This window comes from Chrysemys picta, chromosome 4, assembly GCF_011386835.1.
Source record: "Chrysemys picta bellii isolate R12L10 chromosome 4, ASM1138683v2, whole genome shotgun sequence".
In the NCBI taxonomy this organism is placed as follows: domain Eukaryota; kingdom Metazoa; phylum Chordata; order Testudines; family Emydidae; genus Chrysemys; species Chrysemys picta.
This window is the reverse complement of record NC_088794.1, coordinates 114,326,310-114,341,427: the sequence shown is the minus strand read 5'-3', so window position 1 is coordinate 114,341,427 and position 15,118 is coordinate 114,326,310. Positions and strand designations below refer to the sequence as shown.

Below are 15,118 nucleotides of genomic sequence, written 5' to 3'. Positions count from 1 at the left end.
TTGGCCCGTGTCCTGATGCTGCACAGTGACTATCCCTTCCAAAACTCTTGGACTTTTTTTTTTTTTTTACTAGTAGTATCTCTAAAGGTTCTTGTTATCTATATGTAAAGGTCTGATCCTTTTTAGAATTATGCTCAACTCTTGACTTCAATTAAACATGTGGTGATCAGTTCCACTGGCTAATTGTGTGGCAAAGGTATTTCCTTTCATCAGTTTTGAATTTTTGCTACCTTTCAAAATCATTGAGTACCCCCATGGTCTTGTATGTTACAGAGCTAGACAAATAATAAATCAACCTCCCCACTGGCCCATTCTTCCATCTTCTCACATTTCCTGCTGTCTTCTCTACTCTGCTAATGATGTCAGCCTCGATTGTGGGAGAAGCTGACAGACAAACACTGTGAAGCTGTCTCCCACACTGCCCCTCATTCATGGAACATCCTCCACAAACTGATCTGTAGAGCCATTTCCCTCAACTTCTTCAAATGCTTTCTCAAGACCCACCTATACTGTGGTGCCTTTGGGACACTAACTGGCTCTGTGAATGCCAGTAAGGAGATTCATTAGTATTTATTTCTATTTTGTAACTTCTTATAAACCTACTGTTAAATGTCTTTGGCTGTAATTCATCTAGTTGTGCTCATGGGGAGTCTATGTAACTATATGTGCCTATCTCTGTTAACCCTGTCCGCTCTCTTCTTTTTCCTCCAGTTGTTTGTTACTCCCACCTGTTGTATCTTGTCCAAAACTGCACTGTAACTTTTCAGGAAAGGACTTAGGGCTTCTCTACACTACCGCTTAAGTTGATGTAAGTTATGTCGCTTAGGGGTGTGAACCCCCCCTCCCCCGAGCAACATAACTTACATCGACTTAAAGCAGTGTCTACACCATGCTATGTCAGTGGGAGAGCATCTCCTGCCGTCTCCACTTTCACCTCTTGTTTAGGTGGATTAATTATGTCAATGGGAGAGCATGCTCCCATTGACATAGCTCGTATTCACCAGATGCGCTAAATTGACACCGCAACATTGATGCAGCAGTGCTGATTTAGCACGGTAGTGAAGATAAGCCCTGAGTCTTTGTATGTCTCTATATGGCGTGTTCTGCACAGTGAGGCCCTGAGCCTGACTGCAGCCTACAAGTGGTGTCATAAAACAGATCCATAGTAACTGATATGCACCAAAGTATACACCTTGTTACATTTCAGCACAACAAATGTAACATTGCACGCCATCCCATACCAATAGGCGTTCTACATGTTAACACAGGCACACATCACCCTACACACATTGCAAATGGATAAGGAGAACCACATCCCATATGCTCTCAGGTCCACCTTGAGGAAGAATTTAAGTCGTTCTGTTTCACAGAGATGTTTAAAGAGATAACCTTATAATAATTGTATGGGGGTGGGGGCATGTGATGGAGGGGTGAAGAGTTTCCATAAACCCATTGCCTCAGCTCAGAGAACCTGCTAAGGGGCAGTGGTCAGAGAGAAACAGAGGGAGAGAGAGAGATATCAAGTGTAGTAATCAGAATGAAAAATGGAGCTCCGGTTACTTTAAACAAGAGCTAATTTATCACGAGAACGAGTGGATAAGTAGCTGAGTTTCAGGCATTCAGTAAGTTCCCCGTTCTGCTCCAAAAATTATTCCACCCCTGTCTCCATGCTCCCATAAATCATCCCCTTCTTCACTTCTGCTCCGATTGCCAATTACTCCTTCCTACGACACGCTTTTCCCTGCCCGACACAATCTGATGGGGCCCTGCCTTTTAATTTTACAAGTGCTTTTTTCTTCCTCTCTCCCTACCCCCCTTTCTTTTGTTCTGATTTTTTTATTTTATATTTTAATTTATTTATTTTTAAATAAGACTGGTAGGGCATAGATCTCTTTTTGGTACTTCCCAACTGGGAAGCTAGCTGGATTTCAGGAGGGATATGGGAATTAGTTATTTCTGCCAATGTGGAGTGTCTTTGAATTTTTTGTGTCCTCTTTCTAGGTGCATGGCAGATTCTAGATCCATCAAATCTATACCAGACCTAAATGGCTTGTTGGTGAAAGGTTGTTTTTCACCTTATAGGAAAACCCTGTATTCTCTATCAATTTGTGTTTGTTTTTGAACTAGATACTGCACGTGACATGTATAGCTTCAGTTTTCTGTAAAACATGGTTGCTCAAAAGAGTTTCTGTGCTACACTGACTGCAGCTGCGGGAATCGTAATCTCCGAGGCAATACATTGCTTCTTCGGCAGGGTCCCAGTACTAGGTTCTGTACAAACACATAGGAAGAGCCCGTCTGGGCCCTAATACAGGTAACTTAGGATAGGTCTGTACTAGCAACTTTTGCCAGTGGAGCAGTGCTCGTTAGGGGTGTGGGTTTTTGAATGACATTTCTGTATTAGCAGAAACCCTAGCATAAACACCGTTATATTGGCAGAAAAGGGCTTTTGCCAGTATAGTTTATTTCACTTGTGGTATAAGCTGTAGCTGCCCTCTTTTGACAGCATAAGTTGCATCTACACTAGGAGGGTTTGCCAGTATATCTATACCACAGACTTTTTCTAGTGTACAGGAGGACTTAATATAGTGAGAATCACCATACTATTTAGGCACTGGATGAGTCTGATTTCAAATCACAGGAAAAAATCTCAGCAAATCTATTTTAAACACTAGAAGAATAAATGTCTTGAAATGTTGTTTTGTCTGTATATTTTGTTTCATAGCATAAACTACTCCATATTTAGTTGAGTTATAGTCTGTATGTTTCACATAACTGCATTTTTTGTTCACTAGTTCAGCACGTGAGCAGTGTGGTTTTTCGGTAAGGATACCAACAAGGAATCCAACAGCTGCTGAAATTCCACAGGGAAGAGGTTGAGTGGCTGCTCCAGAAGGATGGTGCCATTACAAATGCTTGATAGGTAAGACACCATAAAAACTGTCTGTCTCTCCATTAACAAGATATGGACAATAACATGGTCTTTGAAGGGTTAATTAGATGATATTGATACAGTGCGTAGGAAACAAAAAGAGCTTTCTAAGGGCTAATGTGTACACCCTTATTTACGTTGGTGAGCACTTACATGAGTTGTCCATTGAAATGAATGGGGCTGCTCTGGTGGGTAAGTGCTCACTAACCTGAATAAGTATCAGAGGGGTAGCCGTATTAGTCTGAATCTGTAAAAAGCAACAGAGGGTCCTGTGGCACATTTACGACTAACAGAAGTATTGGGAGCATAAGCTTTCGTGGGTAAGAACCTCACTTCTTCCGATGCAAGAAGAACCTCACTTCTTGCATCGGAAGAAGTGAGGTTCTTACCCACGAAAGCTTATGCTCCCAATACTTCTGTTAGTCTTAAAGGTGCCACAGGACCCTCTGTTGCTCTTAACCTGAATAAGGAGTCTACAACCTAGCACTAAGTACCAAGAGTTAGTCATTCTTGTAAGACATTAAACCAAAGTGCATGAAACTTATTGAATCTGAAAAAGGAGATTCCCCTGCCCTACAGAAGAGAGAATAGGCGAAGTGACAGCTCCGGCTGCCTTACTGCTGAGAAGGCTGCTGCCCAGAGCTGATTTTCGAGCTGGATAATGGATGGAGGAGATGGATTACCTAGTGATAAATCACATGGAGGAATCGCTGATGCCAGAACTCATGAGCAAGGGGCTCTCCAGCACACACTGCAATGGGTATTGCCATCTCTGTCTTAGGAGTGCTCTTCTCTAAATGTGCCACTGTGAAATATAAACAGGAGTTAGTCTGCCCGTTGAATGAGGACTTTACATAGGAGCAGATGTAAAAAAGGGAGCATTTTCTTTGTACATCTATCTGGACACATGTTTCCTGTGACCCCTTTATGTGAGGCAGGCCTCTGGGCTCTTGTTTTCACCTTTTACTCCCATTCTTCAAAGGCCCTGTGTCATCATTGCATCCCCTTCTCTGGCCAAGGAGGGTGGAAAGCATCTCTCGCTAGGTCTTGTCAATGCCAGATTGGCTATAGGAGCTAGCTACAAGTCTGTTCCTTCCCACGGGGGCTGTGTCCACTTCCTCTATAGTGTCCCCACTTACCCAGGGACCTGAGCTTGGGCCTCCTGAATGACCGCATGTTGCAGTAGCAGTAACCCTCTTTGCTTTCCTGAAGTCACTGGTGCTTTAAACAAGAGTTCCACGCCTTCTGCTTCACAGGATGCATATATTCTATACATTTTACAGGGAAGATTCTCATGGCTACTGTAAATTAGCCTGTATCCTCCAATTCCTTCCCTCAGCTCTATGGATGATGCACTGAGCAAGACCGCATGCACCCAAACAGCACACAAATGCTTTACATTTTCCAGCTTATCTAATGATACAAATAATACCCATGTAGACTTGGGCACATCCTAAACCTGATACAACTCCAAACGGGGGTGAAATGGACTCTGGACATGGGGGTAGACTGGGAGAAAGAGAGCTGGGAAAGACTGTCTGCTAACTGGTTTTCCTTACTTCATAAAAGGTCTTTTCAATCTCTATCTTCTAGGTCTTTGGGCCCATTTCCCTTCCAGGGCAGCATTGTTCCTTATAGTCTATTTTCCAGGTCAGCATCCAGTTTAATTTTAAATGTTCTTAAGAGATGGAGCTTCCCACACTTCCCAGGGGAGGAACCATGTCACTGTCTACTAGATCCTTCATTTCATTCTCCCCTTTGGCTCTGCAGCCACAACATACTAACTGCTCCACACCATGCTGCTGACAGGCTGCAAATGCTGCTGGCTCACAGACCAAGGTATTGGCAGGATAAGACACTCAGTATTTTTGACAACATTTCAGCTTCATTCAAAACACAAGTGAGATTCTTTTTTAAATCCATATTTGCCAAAGAGAAAAGGACTAAATGTGGAAGGAAGGATGCCGTGTTTTCAAATGTCCATCCAGGTGTAGATGTGAGAGCAGAAACACACCTCTCTTCCCCCCTGGGTTGCCAATTCTGATTGGATGTATTCCTGGAGGCTTCATCACATGACATAATATTTAATTGAATATTAATCTTTAATTCCTGGAGACGCCAGGACAATCCTGGAGGGTTGGCAACACTCCCCCCCACCCTGGGGGAAAAATGTGTAGGAAGCATAACTTGGCACTGTCCCCTGTTCAGCTTCATAACAAGAGCTGGAGAGCACTGATATGTTCCCCTCTGGTGGGGCAGAGCTAATCAGGAGAGGCTGCTGGACAAGAACTGGAAAGGAAACCCTATGAATCACACAGAAGGAGTAGGAAACCCTATGAATCAAATGGAAGGAGTTTGAAACCCAACAAACTTCCCATAGAGTGGAACAGAAATCAATGCCAAGCAGCCTTCTTGAAAGCCTGCAAGGAGGCAGTCAGCAAACGTGTCTCGCTGCTTACCCCTCAGTCAGGAGGATAATCAATTGCATGGACACCCAAACCTTGCCCACCCTAGAAGCTGCGTTGGCAAAGTGATTTGGTTTAACCTGTAAAGTCCTGAGTGGCTTGGGACCTCGTCAGTAATTATTAACCTGGCTGTGTTTTTTTTTTATGTAAAGAATCTGACTGGTCAATGCCCAGTCAAAGGTGGGGACGTAGTTCTTACTCTTTCTTGAGCAGAGGTAATTGAGCTCGCTCTGCAGCTATTGGGCCACACTAACCCAATTCCTACTTGTTGTTTTCAGAAGTAGGGGAGCCCTGCACATCTCTTTAAGGCAAGGATTTCTGAGGCTTTATTTATTTTTAAATATTTTTCTTTCCAAAAGGAAAAGGGGATTAAGAAATAGAGGAATCTCCTGGCTGAGTTCTCCTGAGAACCTGGTATATCTGGAACATTGAAATGACAGGCTCTACTATGCTGCTCTGTTGTTGCATATTTGGAAAATCCTAAATATGTGGTTTAATACTAGAAACTTTCCCCACAATTCCCTGTTATTTCACAGCGATCCTGTGGCACGATATGGTGGCTTGCTGCAGTTGTATATTATACTATTTGGTTTTTACTTTTTTTTTCCTTTAAAAAACAAACAAACCTAGAAAATTACATTAAAATCCTACATTAAAAGAACATTGTTTAAGTTGCAAAGTTAAGCACTTGAAAATTGGGAAAAGCCAGATTTACTAATGCCTGTGCAACCTTAATTTGTCCCCCTTGTGCATGTGCACTATGATTGTCTTTAATGACACAATCATATACTGCTTGTTCCACAGGACCCCCTGCCTCATTCAGTGCACAGGTTGGAGACACTAGGCAGAATTAAAGTTGCACAGGCAATCATGAATTTAGCATTTCCTCTTCTTTTTTTTTCTTAGTGTTTGACTTTGCAACCTAACTCTCATTATGTTAAAGGTAGTGGGGTTTTTGTGTGTATAGTATGAATTAAACATGCACCTCTAGATCAGAGCAACAGGAAGGCTTGAAGACTTTAGCATCCTAAGTCAGGAGCCTAAAGAATTTAAGGTTCTTGAGCTATTGTTAGCTCAGCCACATCTTAAGGCGTGAGACTTGGCATGTTTGTTTGTTAGAGGTGTCAGAACCACAGATTCTGCTGCTTCTTGCAAAGTGACACTCCGCTCCCCTCAGATGTGCCTCCAGCAGTTATCACTCCACATGCTGGTCTGTAAGGGCTCCTTAGTACCCACTACAGGATTCTCTGATGGGGCTGGACTGGCTTATCCTTCATGTGGCTCATAATTGAACCAGTGTGCCTTCTTTTCGCCTTTTTCCTAGCCATTGTGCCCCTGTGCTGGTAGCATGATACACATGGGAAGCAGTCCCTGTCTGTGCTGAACTGGCAGCCATCCAGAGGAGTGTCGGGGACAATCCTGAGGAGGGACAGGAAGAGAGTATGGTCAGATCAGAGAGGTCAGGCTAGACTTAAGCACATTGCTTGTAGATGTAACTCACCTGCTCCTGTTGGATATTGAATTAAATAATTTGCTAAAAATCCACACAATTTTGTGTGTGTACATGTTTGATGCTGGATTTGACTGCTGTGAAGAGGCTGTGCCTGGGGCTTTATCCTCACAGCAGGTACAGCAAAGGCAGTGCCAGCTTTTCCCGCTCATGCACGCACTCATGCCCCAACAGTGTATGTTGACCTTTTGGGGGAGGGGCTTCCCCTGGAAAGTTAGAAGGGAGTTCTGTGTCCAATGAATCCTTGGCCTCCCTGCTCAGCCAGTTGAGCCTAAAGGGTCAATTGCTGCCAACTTCGATGTGTGACTTAGAGATGAGCAGCTCAGGGGCCAATTCCCAATTTCCTAAGCCAGTCAGTCCCCTAACAAAATACATCCTAATGGTGTTTCTGTCCCAGCCCGACAGCCGTTCAAAGGGTGATTTCTCAGGAGACCCTTCTCCCTTTCTCACCCAAACGTTAGTCCCTGTTACTGTGTCTGCCACTCCTGACTTCATTGTGAGCGACTAAGCATTGGAATAAAACTAAATTAAAAAAGAAAAATAAAGGATAAGAGGAATAGGCTGAGCCCTGCTGAGGTGACCCAGTGCCAGCGATATAATCATTGCAAGAGAAGAGCCTTCTCCTATCAAGAGATCTCCAGGCAGCACTAATGTTTCCTGCCACATTCATTCTGTGTCTCTAAAACAAATCTCAGTGGGGAAGGTTATCTCAGGGGCTCTTTAGCCGATCCCCTCGTATGTCCGTCACAGCAGGAAACCAATTAGGCTGCACTGGTTGCTTACTTGGATGGGGAAGGAGCCAGCAACGTTTGAGATTAACTGGGAAAGAAGGGAGTTGAACTCCATTCAGAATCCCTGCCTGACAAAATGTTAGGTTGGTTTGTTTTTAGGTGAATTTAGCACTGGTGAAAGGGGCCAGGCTTGGAACTTAAGTTGTTCGCGTTATTCTGTTTGCAAGTGAACTCACATTGAATTTTCCAAGTGTCATTTGTTGCATGTTATTTTCTGACAAAAGGTTTAGTTCATATGAATGAATTTCACCCACACTGGGAGCAGAGTTAAAGTTGTGTTTGTATGCTGGAAGGATGTGAGTACTCTTTCTTTACATTTGGAGCAAGAAGGGGGATTGTGGAGGGTTCTGGGCAGAAGCTGTGTAGTGAGGCAGAGAGAGAGAGGCTTTAGAGAGAACTCATTTCTTATTTCAGTAAAGTTCCTTGTTCAGCATTAGAAGAAAGTAACTTTCTGTGATTCTTTAATGTTGTGACATGACGCATGCAGCCTTAACACTGGCATTTCCTGACTCATGAGAGCTTTGCCTTATGGTATCAGACAGTTCTCCTCTGAAAAGTGACTTTGAATAAGGCACCTTCTTACTGGGCAGATCTGCCCTTTGTGTGGATCTGCTGTTTTTAGTGACAGTGTTTACTGTGTTTTACTCTTGTTAGTCTGTGTCACAGATCACAGAGCATGCTATGCCTTGTATTCTTCTACAGTCTCTCAGGAGTGCAACTTCCTAGTGGTAGGCCTTGAGCCTCCACTTCCCTCAAGGGGGATTTCCAGGACTTTGCCACACGTGGGACTGTAGGTCCCTAAGTTTCAGCATCCCAGTTTCACACTTCATCAGGGCCAATTTGGCTGGGCTGCCCCTAGGAGTCTTTTTTCTCTAGGCAGTTGGTAGCTGGAAATAATATGCAATGACATGGGTCAGCCTTTAAAAAAGCAGGTATTTGTCAACAGGAACACACTGGGCAGAGATGTGGATTCAAAAAACAAAGAAGGCCTGTATGAATGTATCTTGCCTTTCATATTAGCTTCTCCTTCGTTACTTAAGCAGGCCCTGCTTAGCCCTCAGAGCCTTCAGCCTTGGGTTGGGGGAGAGAGCCTGCAGCTCCCACCTCTGACTTCCTGCCAGCATCTCTCCCAAGGCATATCTACTCTGCAATGTAAGCTCAGGGTTAGTGGCACTCAAGTCAGCAGACACTGCGTTTGAGAACCCAGGGCTTGAGCATCTACACTGGTTGCCAACCCTAGACACAGGCACCAACTTTGTCATTTCCCAGGGGATGCTCGATCCCTACTCCACCCCTTCTCCCAAGGCTCCACCCCACCTCTTATTACCCCATTCTGCTCCCGCAGCCAAGTGTACTCTGCCCTCGCTCCACCCCCTCACCCCTAGCGCCTCCTGCACGCCGCTCAACAGCTAATCATGGCAGGCGGGAGGCACTGGGGGGAAGGGAGAGGAGCTGATCAGCGAGGCTGCTGGTGGGTGCTGAGCACCCACTATTCTTTTCCCCCATGGGTGCTCCAGTCCCAGAGCACCCATGGAGTTGGCGCCTATGACCCTAGGTTAAGGATTTTTTTATCTTGGGCCTGAATCCGGGACTCTGGCGTCCACACTGCAGTATGCAGACCTGAATGTGATTGGGGGAAGGGGGAGGGTCAGTGCTTGGGATGGATGGTGGGGTTGATTGCCATGCAATGTACTTATGAATGACCTGACTGGTTAGCAAGTGGGAGGGAGGTGAGGGGGTTGATTCACAGTATGGATTGGTGTAAGGAAGTGATTGATGTATGGATTCATGTAGCTAATTGCATTGAGAAATAGTGTTTGCATACAAATTCCCAGTTGTCCCTGATCATGTGTTTACCTTTATTATTTGCAATACATGTTGTATGATGTGATGCAGTGATAGCAATAAACTTGCTTAATAAAATAAAAAGCTTTATTTATAAACATTTATTAGAAAAGTACAACATTAACCTATTGCCAGGCAGGCCAGCTGCCACTCCCATGCCAAAACTTAAAAAAAAAAAAAAAAAAAGTGCATGAACAAGAGCAAACAGTGAAACCATGTACAAGACAGAACCCCCTACTGTTACAAGTTCCCTGGCAGCCTGTTCTCCTTTCCCTTCCTTCCACATTTGCTGCACACTTGGCGCTGGGGGAAGGGAGTGGAGGCCTCCACAGGGAAAGGAGTCAATATGGAGGAAGGCATGGGGCAAAGTTTCCCTGCCCAGCCACTCATAGGGCCTGATTGCATAGGTCACCCTGCCATGGAGTTGTCCAACCTGTTCCTGGACTGTATGCTGGTACTGTGGAGGGGATGCAGGCAACAGGAGCTGGCACTCTTGTAGCCATTAGTGATAGCAGCCACTCAAACCATTCTTTCTGCTGAGCTCTGTCCTCCTTTCTTAGCCGCCATTCCTGTCCCAGGAACTGTAAAGCAAGTACCTACTTGGGTGCTGCAACTGTGTCCTCAAGCTGTGCAGCCAGCCTGAGCCTTTCCTCTAGCCGTTAGTCCTTCTGTCTTTGGTCTCTCTGCTTATTGTCCCCATCCAGAACTTCAACCACAAGTTCATCATGAAATGCTTGCTCATGAAACAGTGTGTGTGAAGGCACGTTGGGCCAGACTTCCTGCACTGTGAGCCAAGCTGTGGAGGTACTGCAGCCTGCAGAGATCAGGGGCCCTGGAACAGGACAAGACACAGAGGCTGATTGTCTCAAATAGCTCAGAGCAGGAGCACAGCAAAAATCCAGGTGGAATTTCAAGGACATAAAATGTTCCTTTTCCAAACTGAACCTCACTATTTTGTGAGAGGGATGCCTCAGTCACTCCCTGGACACAGCCTGGTTAATTGCAGTGAAATAAGTGCAGAGACAATGGTAAGTTAAAAATCAGAGCCTTTCCCCCCCTAAAAATTGCAGAATAATTTGGATTTGGGGTGGAGGGTGGACAGTTGGTGGCCATACTATGAAAATTTCTCTATTGTTTCAGCCCTTCCACATTTTGGAGGACATAAATCCTTGTGATGCCTGACTGACAAAGAGAGGTACACCGCTACCTCAATATAATGCCACCCAATATAACACGAATTTGGATATAACGTGGTAAAGCAGTGCTCCGGGGGGGCGGGGCTGTGCACTCTGGTGGATCAAAGCAAGTTCAATATAACACGGTTTCACCTATAATGCAGTAAGATTTTTTGGCTCCCGAGGACAGCGTTATATCGAGGTAGAGGTGTATTAATAAGCTATTGGTAGGAAACCAGCAGTGTATACCCTTGGAGTAGTCAAAATACAGTGACTGAACAGCACATCTATGAGTGGAGTGTGCTGGTCAGCTACTGTGAGGGCCCTGGAAAATTCTCTCTCTCCCTCCCTCCCCCCACCCCTCTGAAATATGACTGGCCCCAGAATCCAGCATGGAAACTGATGGGAGGCAGCAACTGGTGCCAAATGAGATCAGCTAAGTGACTCTGCTGCTGCTAGAAGAGGTTTTGCCACAGGAGCCAGTAGATCACCATCCTAACTGACCAGGGCATCATGCATTGGTGTTGGCTCTGAGCTTTACACAGTACCCAGTAGCTGGTCAAACTCCTCATAAAACAGGCATGAGATCAGCGAGTTGCCCAAAATGTGGTTTTGGTTCCTGGTTTTCCAGTAATTGGATTTGAGCTGCCTAATCCATTCCCTGCACTGGTCACTGGTCACTGGTCCAGTAAATTTCCAGTGCTGCCTGTTTCTAAAGTGTGGTCATTCGTGGTACACTTACTAAAATCCACCGTTTTGAGCGCCTTGCACCTGTGATTAATCAATTTGGCTGTGCTCCTGTAACCAGGAAGCAGCACACTTTGCAAAGGATGACTTCTGGTTCGTTTCCATTGCAAACACAGAATCTTCTATGAAGGGGTGTTTGCAGCTTGGCGGTCAGAATAAAATGGAAGGGTTAAATGCTGACTCACTGAGCTACTGTACTATAACAAGGGAGGTTGTTTCTGTTTCCCTGGAATCAATTGGTGATTATTCGAGGAGAGGACAAAGGAAGTTGGCCCATGGGATTGTGGGATATTTTTGACAGACTTCCAGGACTTGAGTCTGGGCAGGGTTGCATCTACACTGCAAAGCAATAGGGTTTGGACCCTGGGTCCCAGCTTGACTCAGTCCCTGCCCTCCCCACGAGGTCGTAGATGGAATGGGAGATTGGGCTCAAGCCTGACTCTGAACCGGGGCTTACATTGCAGTGTAGACATTCCCCCAGAGTCCTCTTTGTCCAGTTTGTCAGGGCTTCTTTTTAACAGAATCAAATCTCTTTGTTTAGCTTTTCTACCTCAATAATTCCCTCTCCTCTATCCCAAGCCAGGGCATCTGCCCACCTGTGTGGAGACAGTACTTTGCAGCCCTGATCACCTGTGTGGTTGGTGAAATATTGAGTGACTGAGTCAGTTCAGATCATTGTCTCTCCCCTGGGAGGAGAGTTCCAGGCAGGAGTCAGCCCTTTGAGTCCCTGCAGCCCACAGTACAACAGTAGGTAGGTAAACTGAGTCACACATAATATTACAAAAATAGTGCACAAATCTCCCAGAGTGCTGTAGAGTCAACACCGCTATAAAAGAGGATTGTAGGTTCTGTTCCTTCTCAAGCCCTACCAACTGAATGAGTCTAGTCAGGTACTTCTGTGAAAATCCATTGATGGCAGCTGTGAGTGTAATTTGGGAGCAAAATTTGGTCTGCAGAACCTTTATTACTATTGACGCATGAGACCTAAAGAACCCAGTTTGACACTCAGAGCCCAGGAGAAGTTTGTGTTGGGGGGCAGTTAGTAAAAATCTTATTGTATGTATAAACTGAGGACATTTGACCTGGAATCACTGAGAGACCCTAAACATGGAGCTCCCTGCTGTGCTGCCATTTTATATGTGGGTGTGTTTTTGTGTGCGTATATAAATAGACAAATGTAAATGCCTTGAAGGACAAGTGTTGTCAACAGAAACTCTAGAATATGCTTGGCCAAGTCGAGTCCAATTTTGTTGACCTTAAGGAAATTCCCCTGGACTCCTCTCTTTCTTCAGACTTTTCCCTACTGGGGGGTCTGTGGGGGTTGGCATTTCGATTTGATCAAATGGCATGTTGAGCATCCATAACTCCCATCGCTGCTAGTTGCAGGCTTAGTTTGTTTTTGAGGCAGGCCTGTTCTTTTTATTTATGTGCTTATTATTGTAGACATTCTGGAAGGATTTTCTTTTCTTTCCATTCTTGTACACGTGCCCTGAGTTTTTATAATAAGATGCATTGTATAAATTAAAACATAAATCTTTATTGCGGTCACTTCAAAATCCTCTGTACAATACACAGTGCAAAGAATTTGTTAGCTTGGTTTATCACCAAGTGTATCTAATTCAGTTTACTTCCTAGACTTCCATTTGCTACTTAGTGGGTTTCTAAGGATACTTATTGAGCTGTATGTTTATTATTGTTGTCAAGTGCCCCCAATCTCTTTAGGCCCCAAAATGCATCTTCCTTAATTCCATGCTGTATTGTCCCCGTGGATATGCCTTTATAGTTAGTCTTTATAGAAAGAGAGAGGGAGTAAAAAGACCATTGACCATTTAGGAGAATATACATATTGTAATGACTGGCTAGAATATAAATGTCACTCTGCTCTCTACTTCATGGAATCAGAATTGTTTAACATTGTGTCAGAGGGCATATACAGCTAATGGTTAATTGAGATCTCCCTTGCTCAAGTGGTAGGAGTCTGCTTTTGGAAGGATCTGAGTTCTTTTCCCTGCTGTGACTGTGAAATTCCGAGTGGCCATGGTGTGTTGCGTAATGACAACTGAAGTCCCAGGTGGCCATGGGTTCATTGCGCTACAGAAGCCTCCAGAGGGTAAGAAGGAATCTTCCACCCCACTCTCCCAATGCATAGATATATTCCAGAAGTGATGCTGTAATGGATTCCACTGCTGGAGACAGGATACTGGACTAGATGGTTTGATCTGGCGTGACACATTCTGTGGTCTGTAAGCCTGATCTAGAGATGCTGCGTAGTATGAGCCTGCCTTTCGGGAAGGTACCTTTGTGGGCCTACACAAATGTAAGTTACGTTTTTAATATAGGGCCATGGAGTTTTAGAAGTGCACATGGGCATCACAAGAGTGTTGTGGTGTGTGTAGTTTTAACAGTTTTTTTATTTATTTATTTTTCCTTCTCTGAAATATCATCACCATCATCATCATCGAAGAAATTTCTCCGTTGGGCCTCACTATATGTGGAGTTGAACAACGCTGCTTTTGTGCTACAAAAAGCATTACTGTTTCTCTAGTGCGTCGTCCTGTGTTTTTGCAATAGCTATGTCATCACTGGTTTTAGCCTCGTTCAGGTGAGAAGGTAGAGATAAGACAAGTAGCTGAGGATTCATGCTTTGCACCCACCTCTACTTATGCAGATCTTGGCCTATGCAGACTCATTCTCTGGGATTCTTGGGAGATGTGAAAGAGATGATTGCACAAAGTGACAATCCTACTTATACCAGTGGCAGGTATTGTGCTCTCAGGCATATGACAGGGTTGGGTTTTTTCCCACCACTCCAAAGACTGGTAGTGCTTTCTAGGCTGCTGTGGGGATAAAGATACTGACCCATAATGCAGGGTGGTTGTGAGGCTTAATTCATTAATGTTTCAAAGCACTTTGAGAACCCTTGAAGGTCAAAATATTATTAATGGCAACAGTGGAGAGGGGAGCACAAAGAGGGTACATGGGGAGACGGGGAGGCAGAGAATAAAGGAGAGGCAGGGTATCAGGAGAGAAGGAGGCAGCAGTAGGTTAGACAAGGAGAGGGGACAGGAGTAGAGTACTCTGTTGTCTGTGCCCATGTCCCCCTCTCTTTCACTTGCACTCTGAACTCCACCTGCTCCCATTCTGAAAGCAGCTCGAACCCCTTATCAGAATTCAGCATTGCAATAGGTTGTTTTTAATCCTCTCCATATCTCCCTTATTTTTTTTCCCTCGCCGAGCTTGCTGGGCTGTAATGTTTCCCTCTGTGTAATCCATCACAGACACAATGTCGCTTGTGCAAATTAAAATGCACCTCAGAATAATAAAAAAGGGGCTTTTTTTTCTTCCTTCCCAGCAGCAGTCCTCAACACAAACCATTTGTCTCTGGGCAGGAATTCAAGAAAGTTAACCCTGTATGTGCTCCTCTGGGGTGTACATGCACCTACGGTGGGGAGAGCCCAGGAAACTTGGACAGTGGGACAGCAGGTGACAAGGGTGTCTGTGTGGTGCATCAGGCTGCCCTGTGTTGTTGAGCTCCCAGATAGTTGGAGCAATGAGTCAGTTGTCTGGCCATTCATGGAGCAGATTGCAGCACTCTTCACCTTCAGGATGGAGATGCAGCCCATGAAGACTACATGTCCCAGCATACAGTGCTC

At 44.8% G+C, this 15,118-nt stretch overlaps 1 long non-coding RNA gene across 3 annotated transcripts in view; it reads left to right on the top strand.

Moving 5' to 3' along the window:
* The window catches only part of LOC112059059 (uncharacterized), a 112,955-nt gene that overhangs the window by 50,133 nt on the left and 47,704 nt on the right, over positions 1–15,118 (top strand). For all 3 annotated transcript variants that reach the window (XR_010601124.1, XR_010601125.1, XR_010601126.1), the window contains exon 2: positions 2,796–2,923. This is a non-coding gene — a long non-coding RNA (uncharacterized LOC112059059). The remainder of the gene's footprint in view (positions 1–2,795; positions 2,924–15,118) is intronic.